This window comes from Dermacentor albipictus, unplaced genomic scaffold (genome assembly GCF_038994185.2).
Source record: "Dermacentor albipictus isolate Rhodes 1998 colony unplaced genomic scaffold, USDA_Dalb.pri_finalv2 scaffold_13, whole genome shotgun sequence".
Taxonomy (NCBI): Eukaryota; Metazoa; Arthropoda; class Arachnida; order Ixodida; family Ixodidae; genus Dermacentor; species Dermacentor albipictus.
Window position 1 is genome coordinate 2580453 of NW_027225567.1, and position 20103 is coordinate 2600555.

Genomic DNA, 20103 nt, shown 5'->3' on the forward strand with positions numbered 1-20103 from the left:
TGTTCCAATATCCCAGTCTGCTCTCGTGAACGACAGTGCTTGCGACAGATACGGTCAGTGAAGGCATTTTATTTTCTTATTCCTGACGCCGTCTTACAATGCTCCCTTTAAGTGTTGCAGTTTGTGTTGTAGTACGTGTGTTGTTGCCGTGCTAGAGGTGTTTTACCCCTCGAGGAAGCGCGCTGCTTATAGCGTACCCGCCGTGGTTGCTTAGTGGATATCAATGGCGAGGGATTGAATCCCGGCCATGGCAGCCGCATTTCTACAGGGGCGAGAAACACCCGTGTACTTAAATTTAGGTGCACGTTAAAGAACCCCAGGTGGTCCAGCTTTCCGGTGCTCCCACTACAGCGTCCCTCATAATCATATCGTGGTTTTTGCACGTAAAACCCCATAATTTTTTTTTCTTACGGCGTTTCGTTAAAGCCCGGTCACATAAGCCGACGCCGAAGCCGAGAAGCCGGCAGGTCGTGGGGCCGAGATATATATCGCCATACTAGCCCGACATCGACGTCATCGCGACAGACGACAGCGAGTCGTCGTAGTGGGAAGACTGGTTCCAGCGACGAAACTGCTCTGCCGACCGTCGTTCCGCCAATGGTCGCGAAAACGGTTGCCGAGAGAGAGCATGGCACTAGCTAAGTAATTGTCGCAGCAACTACACTTGTATATATATTCGAGTTTGAGTTAGGCCAGAACGTTTCCGTAGTTGTAGTGAACGTTCGTCATCTCTTGCACGCGTCCACGCTTACCTTGATACAGTTATCGTTCGGCGAATTTAGGGCTATTGGCCTCGAGCTCCACCACTGGAAAAGCTGGCGCCACCGTCGGCGTGACGTGCTATTAGGGATCACGTGGACATAGCGGCCGCGTCGGCTGCTTCGAGAGCGCCGAAGCGTGCTGAAAACGAGAGTTTAAATTCCCTCGTACGCTGCGGTCCTCATTTAGTGGCGAGATTTTCCCGCTTCGAGTGTCTCCTTTACAACGCTTGAAAGCACTAAAATAAGTAGTGGCTGCCTTTGAAGGCGCGCAACATGGTAGACTACTGCTCGGTGCCGCAGGGCCGGATGCACGTAACGGACGCCGGTGTCCGCCTTATTCACACGTAGCCGCAGGACAAGAAGCTGCGCGAAGCTTGGCTCGCGAAACATAAATCCGGCAAACAGTAATCGGCTACAACTCGGGTATGCAGCAAGCACAGACGCGAGGAAGATTTCTGCTACGGCGCCCGGTCCGCGATGTTCTGAAAACGCGCACTGAGACCATCGCCCGAGTCCGCTGCCAGACTAATGTCATGACGGTTTGGTCGATGAACTTGTCGATGCTATAGATACGGGCAAGTTCAGCGGAGTGGAAAGGCCGCGGTAAGGAGCACATTTAAAAAAAGCATGCATAGGGTCATGTTTGTGTTCTGAATTAATGCACTGGATTACAAAAAAGAAGCAGCGGGAAATCGCACGCTGAGAACACCGATAATATACAGTGCGACGCAACTCGAGAAATAATATGAAAACGTCCAAGAAGTTAGAAGAAAAAAAAAAGATTGAATCGTCGCGACGGCACATCAACCTTTATTCAGCCAACGCGGCTCAAATGCAAAAACATACTTTGGAATCCCTGACGTCACGCTGACGTACCGGCACTGGGGTTTCGGCGCGAAATTCAAATACTGATATTTGGTCCTTCATTTTCTCATTTAATAATCAAAATATTTTTTAATTACTGCCTGCAGGGTTCTCGAACACTGCTTCATCAGGCGTCGAAGTCTCTACAATGAAATTATTTTGAACAGCTCTGATAGCACCCAAGCAACAATGGCTGCTTGTATACTGTCAAATGCTCATATTCTGCGGCCTAAAGCTCATGGCACGGTGCGAAAACGCGCTCACAGCGAAAGCAAAACATTGTTCGCGGACATGCATGCAGACGCGCAGTCGGTCGCTGCGAACCCGTGCGATCGCTGCATTGAGGCTTCATTCTGTTATGCCCCATTTGGTTATACAGACAGCCCACTCTAACAACATATTTCACATAGTTTACTCAGCGTTTGGCTACCTTTCGCGCAAGAAGCCGGTTCATGAGAGTCCATCGTGGCGACCGCGCGCAGTGGCGTTCACTGTACGTATTCGGTAAAGAGATAGCGTCTGAAAACGATTCTGTGATTTCAGTTTGCCCAAGATTATTATTTAGACGGTAAAAAACTTCTCTCATTTCGAAAGTACTTACAGAAATGTCCGGGAGTGCTCGCGCGTGGTGTTTTCAATGAGCGCTGACAGCAAAACCTATGAGGAGCGCGCCGCGTGATCCCTCATACTACGCCAGCGAGCCGCTTCCGATAGATGGCGACTCCGTAACTCCTCGCCGCCAATAGCACGTGGACGGAATAGCAGACGGCCTGACCTAAACGCCCAGCGACTCTAGGCCGACACGACTTCAATTTCGGGCTGTCCAATTCCGTATACTTCCATTATGGCCATAGCGATATGAAATGAACTACTTTTCACTTGACGTAATAGTTCTGCGGAAACCCGCAGGGTGGAGAGAAGTAATGAATAAAGGGAAAATCGGACATCCACCCGATCGTAGCAATTGCTACAAAGGAAACCCATACGGGTTACTCGAAAGAAAAGCCTCACAGTTGAAGAAAAATTCGTCCTGGTCGTCACGTGTCAGTGTCCGCTACTCATTTGCACAAATATGTCTTGCAGTATTTTGTTCTGATTTCATGTGAGCACTACGCGGTTTCAGCGCACTTGAAGCGGAGGACCGGTGGTGGCCCTATATCCCAGTCACACAAGGCCGACACTGCGCTGTTTTTTTGTTTTTTTTTCTACCGACTTGCTGGGACAGCTGTCCAAAATTCTAGTGGTCCTAGGATACTGTACCGACGCCAATAGTGTGCAGACGATTCGCAAGTGGCGCTTCGGCGGGGGTGGAATTCTCCGCAGATTGTCAGACCATTTTCTTGTCATTATGCAACGAGACGACCACCCTATCATCGTGCCTCCCGCAGAATTGTTGGTGCTGATTTCTGAACTGGTGCTCATTTTGTTTTCTTTACCCATCCTCAAAAACATGAGAAAAAATCGTAAATATTCTGCAAGTAACCTCCAACAGAGCGCAACTTCCTGCGTTTGTTTCTATTTGCAGGTATACTTGCAGATATACCTGCGAATGGAAACAAACGCAGAAAGTTGCGCAGAATGTTGGCTTGTGGAGGCACGGTAGCGTCAGCTACATCTCGCGGGGTTAAGCTATCGGTGGAAAAAAATCAGCATTTTACTTGCGAGGCTTCTTGCGCCACGTCGTCTGCGGCGCCAGCTCGCATCACATCGCATAGACGGAGCACACAACAGAAGAAATGAAGCGAAAGGAAGAATACCTTAAGAAAATGTGAGATGAGTTTCACATGAGTCTCACGAGTTTCAACATCGGTCATTTGACTTTCTGATGTTTCTTTGGAATTTTCTGATCTATTGCTAATGTCACTCTAACAAATATTGGTGACCATCTTTCTGTTGAATAATACTTCGAGTTTTTCTTGCGAACATGAAATGTTTTCCTAATGTACACTCCAGAGCAGTTTTCTTGTGACTGTCTCATGTCTTCCTAATGAATTTCTAATGATCTTATGAATTAGATTACCGGCGTTTGTAGCATTACTATAACGATAACCAACACGTGCGGTAACATTTTTTTGTGTCCCGATGGCAGTCAGACCTTATTTAAATGTTACGTGTGCCTGACCGTCTTCGGTGCTTGATATATGCAGCCTGCGTGTGTGCGTGCGTATGCGCGTGCGTGTGTGAAAAAGAAGGGGGTTAACCGAGAGACCCGATTTTCATTAATAATTTCATAAGAAGCCAACAAGCGTAGACACCAAGGAACACAGGGGAAATTACTTGTACTTACTAATTGAATTAAATTAATTGTAAATTAATGGAACTGAAAATGAATGAAAAAAAAACAACTTGCCACAGGTGGGGAACAATCCCACATCTTCGCATTACGCGTACGATGCTCTACCAATTGAGCTACCGCGGCGCCATATTCCCATCTATTTTCCGGGGTATTTATGTGCTACTATTAGAACTGACCCTGGGAGTGTTAGCCAGCGCCACCACACACAAACCTTGGCGGCGGATGTGCGCATTATTTCTTTGCGATGTCCACCAAACTTTCCACGACAACCAGATACAAATGGAACACTCCACGGCGTGAACATCGTTGGTCCACATTTGGCTGGCTCGCCCCGCATACGGCGAATTTGCAACGAGACAAGCTGTCTTCTGGCATTTATGCGCACGCGAACTTAGTCGCATTTCTTACAGCAAACTCAAATGCATGATTAAACATGCACATAGTTGCAGCTCGCACACCCGACCGACTCGCTGTAAACAGAGCAAGAGGTTGAGTGGATGGATGCTATGAGCCTCCCCTTTGAAACGGGGTGGTGGGTAGCGCCACCAACAAGTCGCATGGGGCCAGCGTCAGTTAGGGACTTGTGCGGCTGCTATGGCCTCCGTGATGCCTAAAATAATAACCGGTACACCCATGTTTTGTGGCGTATTGCGCCCAACTACGTAGAGAGGTTGCGGGATACAAAGAACCACAGATAAGTCTATATTCTAAGTTATAGATTGACATAGAAATTCTGACGCATTATAAATTTTGAATCGCATGTTTTCTGCACCCAGCAAAAGCATGGCCTTCGAGATCAAAAAATGTTATCCTCATAGAAAGCCGTCGCTGTGGCGTTATTCGCATGATTTGCCCTTCGGTCACCTCTATTAAAGCCCGTGAATTACGTCTTTCGCTCCTCCCCGTGCTACCTGTGCCATCACACCATTTTAAATCACTTCCTGCCAGTGGCGTAGCCAGAAATTTCGTTCGTGTGGGGCTCACTTTGCAGCTCGGCCTCCTCCTAGTACAATTAGTCAAGGGATATATATATATATATATATATATATATATATATATATATATATATATATATATATATATCATTCAACAACTTTGTTTACATTTTAGTACATATGCAACGACCAGGGGAACATCTCAATGACGCTGTCCTTTGTTAGAATGCATTGCGCAGCAGGTGCAGCTGTCACCGCTCGTGTATTGCGAGCAATTAATCCGAAATTTGTTGCAGCGGTGGCGTAGAGGTACAACACCCGCCTCGCGTGCAAGAGGTCCGTGGTTCGAATCCCGGTGCCGGCAATTTTCCACCGGATTAAAAAAAAATCCGCGTGTTGATAAAATTGCATAAACAGGCCTGGAGTGTGGCCTGATCCCGGTGACCAGAACAGGTAACGCGCACTCCCTCACCAGAGCAGGATTGGCCACCCTGGTGCAGTACTTGGCCACAACCTCCTATATGAACAACACAATCAAACCCCGGCCCTCAGTCCCCAGCAGCTGCGAAGCAACTGATCACGGCGGCGGTCAGACCTGCGACGCTGCAAAGGGTGCTAAGAATCACTGGCTCCGGACAGGCCGCCATTGGAATATGAACCTGGCAACGTTTAACGCTAGAAAGTTATCTAGTGAGGCGAGTCTAGCAGTGCTATTGGAGGAATTAGAGGGCAGTAAATGGGATATAATAGGGCTCAGTGAAGTTAGGAGGCCAAAAGAAGCATATACAGTGCTAAAAAGCGGGCACGTCCTGTGCTACCAGGGCTTAGCAGAGAGAAGGGAACTAGGCGTCGGATTCCTGATTAATAAGAATATAGCTGGTAACATACAGGAATTCTATAGCATTAACGAGAGGGTGGCAGGTCTTGTTGTGAAACTTAAGAGGTACAAAATGAAGATTGTACAGGTCTACGCCCCTACACCCAGTCATGATGACCAGGAAGTCGAAAGCTTCTATGAAGACGTGGAATCGGCGATGGGTAGAGTGAAAACTAAACACACTATACTAATGGGTGACTTTAATGCCAAGGTAGGCAAAAAGCAGGCTGGAGACAAGGCAGTGGGGGAATATGGCATAGGCACTAGGAATATCAGGGGGGAGTTATTAGTAGAGTTTGCGGAATAGAATAATATGAGGATAATGAATACCTTCTTCCGCAAGCGGGATAGCCGAAAGTGGACGTGGAGGGGCCCGAACGGCGAGACTAGAAATGAAATAGACTTCATACTCTGCGCTAACCCTGGCATCATACAAGATGTGGACGTGCTCGGCAAGGTGCGCTGCAGTGACCACAGGATGGTAAGAACTCGAATTAGCCTAGACCTGAGAAGAGAACGGAAGAAACTGGTACATAAGAAGCCGATCAATGAGTTAGCGGTAAGAGGGAAAATAGAGGAATTCCAGATCAAGCTTCAGAACAGGTATTCGGCTTTAACTCAGGAAGAGCACCATAGTGTTGAAGCAATGAACGACAATCTTGTGGACATCATTAAGGAGTGTGCAATGGAAGTCGGTGGTAACTCCGTTAGGCAGGATACCAGTAAACTATCGCAGGAGACGAAAGATCTCATCAAGAAACGCCAGTGTATGAAAGCCTCTAACCCTACAGCTAGAATAGAACTGGCAGAACTTTCGAAGTTAATCAACAAGCGTAAGACAGCTGACATAAGGAAGTATAATATGGATAGAATTGAAGATGCTCTCAGGAACGGAGGAAGCCTAAAAACAGTGAAGAAACTAGGAATTGGCAAAAATCAGATGTATGCGTTAAGAGACAAAGCCGGCAATATCATTACTAATATGGATGAGATAGTACAAGTGGCTGAGGAGTTCTATAGAGATTTATACAGTACCAGTGCCACCCACGACAATAATGAAAGAGAAAATAGTCTAGAGGAATTCGAAATCCCACAGGTAACGCCGGAAGAAGTAAAGATCGAGAGCCTTGAGAGATATGCAAAGGGGGAAGGCAGCTGGGGAGGATCAGGTAACAGCAGATTTACTGAAGGATGGTGGGCAGATTGTTCTAGAGAAACTGGCCACCCTGTATACGCAATGCCTCATAACGTCGAGCGTACCGGAATCTTGGAAAAACGCTAACATAATCCTAATCCATAAGAAAGGGGACGCCAAGGACTTGAAAAATTATAGACCGATCAGCTTACTGTCCGTTGCCTACAAACAATTTACTAAGGTAATCGCAAATAGAATCAGGAACACCTTAGACTTCTGTCAAGCAAAGGACCAGGCAGGATTCCGTAAAGGCTACTCAACAATAGACCATATTCACACTATCAATCAGGTGATAGAGAAATGTGCGGAATACAACCAACCCTTATATATAGCTTTCATTGATTACGAGAAAGCATTTGATTCTGTCGAAACCTCAGCAGTCATGGAGGCATTACGGAATCAGGGTGTACACGAGCCATATGTAAAAATACTGAAAAATATCTATAGCGGCTCCACAGCCACCGTAGTCCTCCATAAAGAAAGCAACAAAATCCCAATAAAGAAAGGCGTCAGGCAGGGAGATACGATCTCTCCAATGCTATTCACAGCGAGTTTACAGGAGGTATTCAGAGACCTGGATTGGGAAGAAATGGGGATAAACATTAATGGAGAATACCTTAGTAATTTGCGATTCGCTGATGATATTGCCTTGCTTAGTAACTCAGGGGAACAACTGCAATGCATGCTCACTGACCTGGAGAGGCAAAGCAGAAGAGTGGGTCTAAAAATTAATCTGCAGAAAACTAAAGTAATGTTTAACAGTCTCGGAAGAGAACAGCAGTTTACAATAGGCAGCGAGGCACTGGAAGTCGTAAGGGAATACATCTACTTAGGGCAGGTAGTGACTGCGGATCCGGATCATGAGACAGAAATAATCAGAAGAATAAGAATGGGCTGGGGTGCGTTTGGCAGGCATTCTCAGATCATGAACAGCAGGTTGCCATTATCCCTCAAAAGAAAAGTGTATAATAGCTGTGTCTTACCAGTACTCACCTACGGGGCAGAAACCTGGAGGCTTACGAAAAGGGTTCTACTCAAATTGAGGACGACGCAACGAGCTATAGAAAGAATGATGGATGTAACGTTCAGGGATAAGAAAAGAGCAGATTGGGTGAGGGAACAAACGCGAGTTAATGACATCTTAGTTGAAATCAAGAAAAAGAAATGGGCATGGGCAGGACTTGTAATGAGGAGGGAAGATAACCGATGGTCATTAAGGGTTACGGACTGGATTCCAAGGGAAGGGAAGCGTAGCAGGGGACGGCAGAAAGTTAGGTGGGCGGATGAGATTAAGAAATTTGCAGGGACGGCATGGCCACAATTAGTACATGACCGGGGTTGTTGGAGAAATATGGGAGAGGCCTTTGCCCTGCAGTGGGCGTAACCAGGCTGATGATGATGATGATGCTCCGAAATTATAGTCGCAACAGAGAGCGCATGTAAAAAAGCAGGAGTTCTGCAAAATATACGAGGGCGAGTCCAATGAAAGTGAGCCAATGCGAATTTATGATAAACGGGGTACTTTATTCAAAAGTGGTCACCATGAGTATTTAGACACTTGTCCTACTTACGAGTTGCGTAATTCCCGTCTCATAAAACTCCTTGGGTTGCTGCCTCAAAAATCTGTAAATGACTACACGTCATCTTCCGACACGAATCTGGTTCCCTTGAGCAGTTTTTTTTTTCAAATTTTACCAAATATGGAAGACGCAAGGCAACAGGTCTGGGCTGCATGAGGAATGTTGCAACGTTTCCCACTTGAACTTTGCCATTTTCGCATTAACCACATCAGCGACGTAGGAACGGGCAATGTTGTGAAGCAAGATCTTTCCAATGCTCAATTTTGCACGTCGTTTGCCGATCCGACCTTTCACAATATCTGAAACGATTTAGAGCCTCTCCAGGTTTAGAAAATTCGATCAATAATGGCCCCTAACGATCTAAAAAGAAGTCAACACTTTTCCGGCAGAAATGACGGCCTTTGTTTTCTTTGAGAGTGGTGAATTCAAATGCTTCCACTGTAAGCTTTGCCGTAGTGTTTCAGGCTAGTAGTAGCGGCACCATGAGTCATCCCCGGTCACAATTGCAGACAAAATGTCGTCACCCTCATCTGGGGTTCTTTGACGTGCACTTAAATCTAAGTACACGGGTGTTTTCGCATTTCGCCGCCATCGAAATGCAGCCGCCGTGACCTCGTGCTCAGCAGCCCAACACCATAGCCACTGAGCTACCACGGCCTTTTCAATTGTGTTGGGGATGATTGCATGGTGGCTTTGGCCCGGCCATGGATCGTCTTTGTAACTTCCATGTCCTTCTTTGAACAGTTTGCTACAATGCTTCACAGTGGCCAATGAAACGCAATGTTCAACGCATACGGCAGCCATATGGCGAATAATTTCTTTTTGAGAAACATCATTTGTCAACAACCTCACGACACCAAGCTGTTCAACTTTTGGAGTGTCCATTATGTCACGTAACCCTGTTCAACCCAGTATATGAGAGCATTAAAGAACATTTAACCTCACCTCTGCATGTCACTTGTAAATGAGATGCGTATGTGCTACGCGCATGCCTCGAAAATAATCAACCGAACCATTATTGCGCGGGGCGGCTTGTCTCACCTTCGTTTGACTCGCCTTCGTACATTAGAAATGCGAAGATACATTGGAATATACAAATATGAAGATACAGCGTGATACAGGTCAAAAATTGGCAATGGAAACAAAGTTCACTGCGCATATACAGAAAACCTCGCAACAAGATGTTTAAATATACGTATAAGTCTCCAATAAATCTACGTACCTAAGAAAAAATCACTAAATACAATGCGTCAAACAAGGCAAATAAACAGGTTGCGCAACCACAGATTCACAGATCACACCCCCCCCCCCTTCCTCCACTCCCAAAATGTATCGCGTGCGGCAGAAGGCGGCGCGCTTCCTCCCCGCTTTTCTCCCTTACGCACGCAAGCGAACGCGTTGCATTCCGTGGATTCTATGCAGTGCTGGCGGCGAGCGACTATGCATTGTTTCTTTTTCTCGTCTGCTTGCCAGAAAGCGTCCAAAACTCTGCCAGGTGAAATTGCAGTCGGCCAGAGAAAAACGAAGGTGCATCCAAGTGCGCCGCGCGGTTGTCGATGCAGCACGAGAAAAACGCATGCGCTCTGGCTGGATCGGCAGCTCGCGGGTTGCGAGAACAAAAAAAAAGATGAGAAAGAGGCCTAATGTATCCTCGCGAATAAAAGTCTAGGTAGAGAAATAAATAACTTAGTTACAATGGTGGCTTAGGTGTCTTGACATGGATGCTTTGGCGCAGGTGAAAAAAAATTCATATTCTTTTCTGTGACCTGATGGCAGAAATGAACCACCACAACGCTTTGTCTCATCGGACCTCGCTGCGTGGTTGTCCACTTGTATCCCGATGTACGACTTTAGAAAGGTCGATGCACCTTGGGCGTCAAATGTTTACAACACCATTAAACCCACAAAGTTCCGGAATCGAACATCTAAAGCACGTCAATGCACCTTTCGCATTAAAATGTTATGAGAACTTTATACCCACAAAGTTTCAGAATTGAAATCCAAGCGCTCTGTAGATTCCGCGGCCTCCAAGAGATGCCGAGACGAGCCCGCTCGCCATCAAAACGCCCTTGAAATTTTGTTCTCGGTGGGGCTCCTTGCGTTACGATATGCGACTCCAGATGCATGGGCGTTTCCGCGAAATCCAGCCCGATTCCACGATGTTCGCGTTAAAATGTCTTTTCGAGCGTGAATTCAGGACATTCTAGACAAAATCGAGCATGATTTCCGGCGCCGAGTTCTTTTTGTCGGCGGCGCATGACAGCACGAAAAAATTTCGGGGGGGGGGGGGGGGGCTCAAGCCCCATAAGCCCCCCCCCCCCTGGCTACGCCCCTTGGGCCCAATATATCGTACACGAGCTTTCCGCCGCCTTTTGTCATGCTCGGGGTGCATATTACGTGACAATGGATGAATACTTAGTGCTTGGCGTATCGCTGACGACAAGATCGTTGGACGGGTTTCAGACTCAAGGGGTGGGACAGAGTATCCTAGCAATGTGAGAAGATGGCGGCCAGTAGGAGTGAGTAGGAGGCGCTGGCGATGGCTGACGCAATGTGCCTATAGCAGCTTGCCTAGTGGGTTATGTGTCCCTAAGTTAAGGAGACGGCGTGTGGAAGTACAATTCGGGAGGCCATGGGCCAGCTTCGTTGCTTTGCGAATCATTGCGTCTATGCGAAGTTGTTGCGCTTGGGTCAACCACTGAAATGGGAGATGGTATGTAAGGCGGCTGATCACGCATGCCTCCACCAAGCGCAGCAGGTCCTCGTCTCGAAGGCCCGAGCGCCTGTTGGAGAACCTCCGCATCATGGCCAGAATTTGCTCAATTTGCCTAGACAGAAGGGAAACAGTGTATTTTGACCTGTCATCCGCTTGGACGTGTAGGCCGAGGATACGAGCACGATTAACCTGTGGTATCGGTGTGCCATCCACGTGCACAATGATAGGGGGAGTAGAGGAACGGCTCCGGGGGCGAATGATTATGAGCTCCGACTTTGCCGGGGCACATCTTAAGCCGCATTTTCTCGCGTACTCGGAAACTGCATCGACTGCTTCCTGCAGTCGGTCCTGGATGGCTCCGTCGGAACCCCGTGTCGACGAGATAGTAATGTCGTCCGCATAAATAGCGTGGGCGACATCAGGGATCTGTTCGAGTAGCCGGGGGAGCCCTGCGAGCGCGATATTGAATAGAGTAGGGGAAAGAATTGAGCCCTGGGGTGTCCGATGTCCTACAAGGCGAATCGTACCGGATCGATGCGGTCCCATTCCTACGGTGGCTGTGCGTTCTCGAAGAAATGTGCGGATATAGTTGTACATACGAATTCCAGTGTGAATGGGCAACATTATGCAAAAAAAGTGAGGCGTGCAGACAGGACACAAGAGTAGAGAAGTGGACAACACGAACGCCGACTATCAACTGAAGGGAGCACTGAGGCGAAAAAAGAAAGACACAAAACTCATCTGCGCATGCTCAGGAATGGTAACACCACGTGTCAGTCGGGTACACGTGCCGATCTACGTGATAGATAGCTGTTAAGGCACTTAATCTCTTCCTTATGTAAAGTAATCGAAGGCTGACTCACGCACGCACTTCCACCATTATAGATATGCCATGCCTCTACCATAAGACGCGTACCTTCATTCTTGTGCCTGACAATATCGCGCATTCATCTAACTCTGGCGTGCAGTTACAATCTCGGCAATGTAGCGAAAGATTAGAAGGCGATCCACCGGTTAACGACCTTTTATGTTCCATTAGCCTCTGATTGATACACCGTCCCATGTGCCCTACGTAGAACTGGCCACAGCTAAGGGGAATTTTATAAACCACACCCATACGACAGTCAGTGAAACTGTTGTTCTTATTGTGCATCACTGGACAAATATCTGTTCGTTTTTTTGCCTTTTACCCGCTCCTTTTTATTCTGTACGGCAGTGCATATCTTACCTGGCTTATTGGGAGCAGTGAAAGCAACATTAACATCATATCTACTTGCAACTTTTTTAAGCATGTGCGACACTGAATGAATATACGGAATAGCCACTACTCTTTTTTTTTGCTATTACTACTTTCTGTAATCACGTCCGTCCCTCTCGAAACCGACTTCTTTAGGCGCTCAGCCACAGTGGCCACTGCTACACTAGGATAGCCTGCTTCTAATAGGCGCCAGACCTGCGCATTAAAACTGGCGCTCATTTTGTGCATGCAGGACCTGGTGAGGGAAGACTTAAGGCACGACATGGCAATTCCGTTTTTTACTACTTTGGAATGCTTGGATTGAAAGTTTAGCAACCGCTTCGAAGATCTTGGGGAGTACTGCCAACAAACATGATTTTGTTCGAAGATCAAGGAAATGCCAAGAAACGGAATTACGCGTCGCTGAGGAAATTCCTTGGTAAACTTTAATCCTCCCCCATAAAATTTAAATTGCTCACTTACTGAGGTAGCAGCGGAATCGAATTCTTCCCTATTGCAGAAAATCAGGTAATCATCAGCGTAACGAAATATCTTGATAACGCTATCACCTAAGGCTTTCTCTATGCAGTTGTCAACCTTAGTTAGGTAGATGTTCCTAAGAATAGGGGCAACCTCTGAGCCAATACAAATGCCTGATTTCTGCAGAAAAACGCCATCTCGCCACCCAATCAGTGTCGACTTCAAGTACATTGAAAGAATTTCTAGAAAATCTCCCGTTGAAACACCGCATCTGTCAATAAAAGCCGACTCTTGCACTTGTTCTTTAATGCACTCAATTACGGAATTTAGCAACCCGTCATGCGGCAAGGAATAATACAGGTCTTCGATATCCATACTAAAACTGTACAATCACCAGGAGTTTTCTCTCTCAAATACTGAACTAGTGCCTGGGAATTACGTAAGCAAAAGGGCCGGGTCTGAAAAAACTAGTGAAGCTAAGCAGTTCTGCGGTTACTAGCGACACAGACCTGACACGCCGCTTTCTCTTACACTATAGCACGAAAAGGAATTTTTTGTTTATGGGTCTTGGCCAAAAAAATAAAACAGTTCTAAGGCGAGTGATTTAGCTTCCTTGACATTAGACAAGCCTATCAAGATTGTCTTGACAAGAGGTCAACCGCACGTTGCTTAACTACCGAAGGCTTCAGTTTTACTGGCTGTAAATTCTTTTCTATGGCTGAAATCGCTTTTTCTGAAAACATGTCATCTGGCATAATTACGAAATAACCTTGGTTGTCCGATATTACTGGTCTAAGTTTATGCTCCACAGGGTAATCAACTAACGGTCGGACAGGGTCAGGCGTCTTAAAATGAGAATTTGATTGTTTAATGCCAGCAATGCAATCCGAAATGCAGCGTGAACGTTCTTCTTCCGGGACGAACCTGGTTATGCAGTGCGGTATGCTTAAAACGTCAACGGGTTTTATGTTAGGCTTAAAACAGTGCTTAGGACCTAAAGCAAGGGTTCTTCTATGGTTATCACTTATGATGGCGTCTCCAAGAACCAGTACGTAATTTGGCGATGAATTATTTGGAAAGTGTTTCCTCTTTGTTGAAGCTCCGGAAGTTTCATCCTCCATAGGAAGTCCGCGTGCTGCACGGCTAACTTATTCCAATCGGCGTAGGGGCGGTTCCAATGGCGAGCGTATTAGAAGCAGGTTATCCTAGTGTAGCAGTGGCCACTGTGGCTGAGCGCCTAAAGAAGTCGGTTTCGAGAGGGACGGACGTGATTACAGAAAGTAGTAATAGCAAAAAAAAGAGTAGTGGCTATTCCGTATATTCATTCAGTGTCGCACAGGCTTTAAAAAGTTGCAAGTAGATATGATGTTAATGTTGCTTTCACTGCTTCCAATAAGCTAGGTAAGATATGCGCTGCCGTACAGAATAAAAAGGAGCGGGTAAAAGGCAAAAAACGAACAGATATTTGTCCAGTGATGCACAATAAGAACAACAGTTTTACTGACTGTCGTATGGGTGTGGTTTATAAAATTCCCCTTAGCTGTGGCCAGTTCTACGTAGGGCACACGGGACGGTGTATCAGAGGCTAATGGAACATAAAAAGTCGTTAACCGGTGGATCGCCTTCTAATATTTCGCTACATTGCCGAGATTGTAACTGCACGCCAGAGTTAGATGAATGCGCGATATTGTACAGGCACAAGAATGAAGGTACGCGTCTTATGGTAGAGGCATGGCATATCTATAATGGTGGAAGTGCGTGCGTGAGTCAGCCTTCGATTACTTTACATAAGGAAGAGATTAAGTGCCTTAACAGTCATCTATCACGTAGATCGGCACGTGTACCCGACTGACACGTGGTGTTACCATTCCTGAACATGCGCAGATGAGTTGTGTCTTCTTTTTTCGCCTCAGTGCTCCCTTCAGTTGATAGTCGGCCTTCGTGTTGTCCACTTCTCTACTCTTGTGTCCTGTCTGCACGCCTCACTTCTTTTTTGCATAATGAATCCTTACCAACTAGCTCAGCTTTCTTTCGTTCCAAGAATGTGCAACATTGCGAAGGATGAGGTTATGTTCAACATTGCAAAGTCAGTGTGAACTTAAATCTGAAATTCTCATATCAACCAGGACAAAAAACACATTATGCCACCAGCTAACCTTAATTCTTAACCTCACCTATTCCTCCATTTCGAAAAAAAATGTTTTCCTGCCTACTACTCAATTTAATATACTCTCATTTTTTTACATTCGTATTAACTGTACGATCCCCTTTTCCCATGTACACTCGCCCCCCTCCTATTTGTTATTTCGGTTTCGGTTCTCCCCCTCTCATTTCTTTTTTTTCTGTTTTTTATTATATGTTTTTTCAAACACCCTCACCAACACATTCCGAAGTCCCAGACGTCAGTAAACATTTTTCGGCGCCTCAGCCACACAGGGTATCGACATTTCTGTATTAGGGTGCCTCGATGCGCGCGCGCCCTCTCTAGGGTGAGGTCACCCTAGAGAAAGGGATGGAGAATGTTTCAGTTCCCGAGGGACCCCAAGAGAAGGCTGCTTGGGACAGTACAGACCAAGCGCGACAAGTGGCAACCGACAAACACATCGTGCGTGTGCAGCGTGAGTAAAACTTTCCTTCGTATGCCAAAGGATTCGCATGTGCGTGCCGTTGAGGTGCGCGATTCATTTTTATTGAGAGAACGTGTGGAAGGTCTGAACAGGGACATGTAAATATGATCGCTCTGAAATTAAGTGCCGCTGAGGATTAGCAACTTCGCGCACAGGGATTGCGAGGCAAATGTTGGGAGCAAATTAGATTGCTCACAGAACGAGTATCGCTGCCCGGAAAGTTCCGCACCTTTTAAGAAAACAAATGCCCGCGTTCTCTTGACGAGAGAGACTGAAAAAAGGAAAAAAAAAAGGCGTTGTTCGAGTATTTTCCTTCGAATGAGACTTTCTCGCTGAAAAAAAGCTTGAGGCCTTTTTTGGTGCGCCTGCTCTTCCGACTCACTGACTGCATTTTAACTTGAAACAATGAACATGAAATCTCTTCACAATGGCACACACAATTCCCCTTCATAGTAAAATAAACGAAAAGTGCAGTCTATTTCGATTATGTGGGCTCCTAAGCAATCATTATGTTGTGTAAAGGCGAGAGCGTTACTTGTTGCTGAGTGTAGGGCTGCGGCGAAATGCTACTGCAATGTGTAGTGCGGCTATGTAATTTTTGCGAGGCTCCGAAAGTTGCTTATTATGAGGTCGCGACAAAGCGAGACGACAAATCGGTCATATTGCGATCTCTCAGCTGGGTTTTATTTGCGGAGTTCTCACCATGCCCTGCCGCCTACGGCCACGCTTTGCTGTCTCGAGTGGTGATGTGGACGCGAGTGATTGAACTTCAGACGGTGAAGACGGCATAGCACCGCAACCTCGCTCTCCGAAAACTGAAGGCCAGCTGATGTTGACCGCGGGATTTTCCTTTTAATGCACTCGGTAGCTGCAGAAATATTCCGCTGTCTGCTCGATCCCAAGAAAGCTATGCACCAACTCGCCCAGCAAGAAGTTCTACATTCCTTCACCACGCCGACAGGTTTAAACTTGTGCATTGTCACCCCCGCGGTGACAATACACTCGTCATAACCCCGCCCCCAGGGTTAAATCCGGGGGGGGGGGGACAGGTGCTGCTGCCACGGCAACGGCGGGCTTTTCGCACAACGAGCCAAGGAATGCGAGAGCTGCCCTCGCATTAAAACGTTTAGCGACAGCCGTAACAGTGTAACGACTGCAGCTCACATCACTGATGCCACCTAATTGATTTCATTGCTCGGTATAAGATGCGCGGAAAGCCGCTTATAGTACACATGGCATAATTGTGCTCATGTGCTTGTTACAGATAAAATTAGTGGTACTGTCCTAAAAATTTTATAACATATGAGAAAAAGTGAATTTGTTCGATTAGTAATGCATGCGAAAATAAAGCTTCACTTTTTCAGTGCATTCTGCATAGGCTTTTCTTGGTACCTGCTATCACTTATTTCGCACCCTGTCCTTGAGCACATGCACCCCCTCGTCTCTATGACCTGCATTGTTTGCTGCGAGCACATATTCATGATGACTGGAATTTTTGTTCGCACGTTGCTATATTATTTATACTTGGGGTCTGTAAATAAAATCTCGCTCTGGGTGCTCTACGGATGCTCTCCGTCAAGCAAGTGTAAAACAGTTTCATTTATGACACACTTGGTTATACTACACAGTTTTGGACATACCAGTTATATGATATACTTGGTTTTGTCTATATCATCTACAGTGAAACAAAAATGCTAATGTGCCTCAACCTTACACATTCATTTGCAGGCTCACTTTCAACCAAGCAGCTTTGAACAGCATCGTTCAGATGGATGGAAAAAGCTGAAGCCGAATGCAGTTCCAACTCTTTTTTCATTCAAACGTAAGTTATTTCTAAAGTCCGGATAAGTATTATATAGCTATTGTTACTTGCATTGCTTACAAGCCGTCTCGGGAACATGCTTGTGGATAGCATTAAATAAAAAAAACATTTTTAACCTTCTGGAAATGTCGGGTTCGTGCACGTTAGCGTACAACATTAACATGCTTGTTCCAGTTTATATGCGTTCTCAAGAGTACACTGTAGAAAAGATGTGATCCTTGGTCCCATCTTGCTTGTTGTAGAAAAGAATGTACTAGCTCGCCAGGTCGAATAAACCGATCTTAAAGTGCATATTTTTTTATGTTGCAGCTTTACCTAAGGAGCGAAAAGCACCGAAGGAGAGAGCGGCTTCAGAGATCTCGCTCTCAAATGGTAAATCAGATGCGACCCCCGTGGAAGCAAACAGCTCGTCATGTGAAGGAATAACGCTCTCTGAGACCACGGAGCAGTCTCAATTCAGACCTCCGCTTCAGGAAGATACATCCGAAATGGACTCGTTCCAGGTCAGCAATGTCATTGCTGAGTGTCCACAGCAGGTTCAGGATGCAGACAGGAGAGAGCAAGCCGGCGAACCTAGTGGGACCCAGACTGCTTCCTCGTATTCTGCAGAGCTGAAGAAGCAGCTAGTGGACATCACGAGGAAATACACAGACCTTCAGGACCATCATGCTGCCGCCAGAAACAGTATTAAGGGCCTCAAAAATCAAGTTCAGAGGCTTGAAAGCGAAATCAGGAATTTTTCAAAAAATGTCAAGTTCCTGAATGAAGATCAGCTCCGTGCTCTGTTTAGGAGCAACAACCGAGGCAATTCCTGGACGCCTGAAACGGTCAAGCAAGGCCTTCAAATTAAGTTCGCTTGCGGGACAACTGGATATGAAACGCTCAGAAAGCTGGGATATCCCCTTCCCTCAAACAGGACACTGACTCGCAGGCTCGCAGGTTTGAAGTTCCTTCCGGGGATACTTCACGAGGTGATTGACGTCATGCGGTGCAAGGCAATGGCCATGGAGGAGGTGGAGAAAGATTGCATCCTTTTTTTGGATGAAATGGAGATTTCAAGTGGATATGAGTTGGACCGTGCTGAAGATGCGCTCCTTGGAGGAAAGACGCTACCGCCAAAGCCTGACGAGCCTGCCAATCACGCGTTAGTGTTCATGCTAGGCGGTTTAAATCAGAGGTGGAAACAGGTGATCGCTTATGAATTCACCGGACAACACGTAGAGAGCTCTGTGCTCAAGCACTATGTCCTTAAGCTTGTTCAATTATGCAGCCAGGTGTCCCTCAGAGTTCGTGTTGTGACATCTGATATGGGTGCGTCAAATCGAGCGATGTGGCGAGACTTTGGCTTTTCAAGCCACAGGAACTCCTCAACTGTGTGCTCTATACCACACCCATGTTTGGATGGAAAGCAACTGTTTTTCACGGCTGACCCTGCACACGTTCTCAAAAATCTCGGAGGACAGTTACTAAGTTCATCAGTTTTTACGTTGAGTGACACCACTGTAAAGGAGAACAACCTGCCATCATCGGAGGTCAAACTCGAGCATGTTCAGGCTGTGCTCGACTATAACGCAGAGCACGAGCTCAAGGTAGCGCCCAACCTATGCGAGGTGCACACTAGCAGTGGCCATTTCACGAAAATGAAAGTTGGTGTTGCCGTTCAGTTTTTCCGCGAAGCACCAGCTGCTATTCGGTTTTTAATAAGAGCATCTGTAATTGAAGAAGCTGAAACCACTGCATGGTTTTTGGAGCTCATTTTCAAATGGTATTCTCTAATGTCGTCTCGCAACCCAACAATGGCCTTAAGTCGCAGGAGTATGGCCAAGTATTATGCCGCCCTAGGCACGTTGCACACGGCAATGGAGACCATTAGAAGTACGAAAATGGGGTCCACATCACTGTGGAAACCATGCCAAGCTGGCCTTCTCATTGCAACAACCGTTGTCATCCACCTCCAAGAAGTGTTGCTGGGAAATGAGGGGTACGATTTTTTTCTTACCAGCCGACTCTTACAGGATTGTCTGGAGAACCTCTTTTCGGTGGTTCGACTAAGAAAACCTGTGCCCAGTGCGTATGATATGAAATGCGCTCTGAGGCTTGTGAGCGTGAGCCAGTTTTTATTTACCCCACGGACGACGAGCTACGATCTCGATGACCGCGAATATCTGGTAGACCTTCTCTCCCAGGCAAAGAAAGAAAGGACAGAAGTGGAAGCTGATGAGATAAACGACTCAGAAATTCTGTTCATTGAAGAACTGTCCACAACAGAGTGCAGCATTCTACACTACATAGGAGGCTTCATTTTGAAAGGAATCTTGCCGTCTGTCAGCTGCCAGCAATGCAAGGATGCCCTACTGGGATGTGCTAGTGACGAACATGCCTCTCTGACTGCTCTGAAGGAATGTGTCAGAAGGTGACAACCTAATTTCTCCCAGTGATGATGTGATGCACATGCTCAAAATCTACGAGGAGCACTTTGTAGGGATAAACTCGTGGTGCACAGGCAAACTAGTGACAAACTAGTGACAATGAAGTCACCTGTCCGCTCACTTACAGCATACCTAGGAAAGGTCTGCTGCAAGCCGCGCTTGAAGCTGTGCGCAAGCCATGATGAAGAAATACGGAAAACGCTGACCGACAGGTACGCAAGATTGAGACTGCGCATCTTCCTCCGACACCTTCAGAAAGCTCGTCTCAATGGTCACGCAAGCAA

General features: G+C 46.6%; 1 non-coding gene across 1 annotated transcript; it reads right to left on the bottom strand.

Annotated features, from left to right (window-relative positions):
- Positions 1-3972: 3972 nt before the first annotated feature.
- On the bottom strand, positions 3973-4044 carry TRNAT-CGU (transfer RNA threonine (anticodon CGU)). Its single transcript has one exon. It is a non-coding gene; the product is annotated as a tRNA-Thr (tRNA).
- Between the last annotated feature and the right edge of the window lie 16059 nt (positions 4045-20103).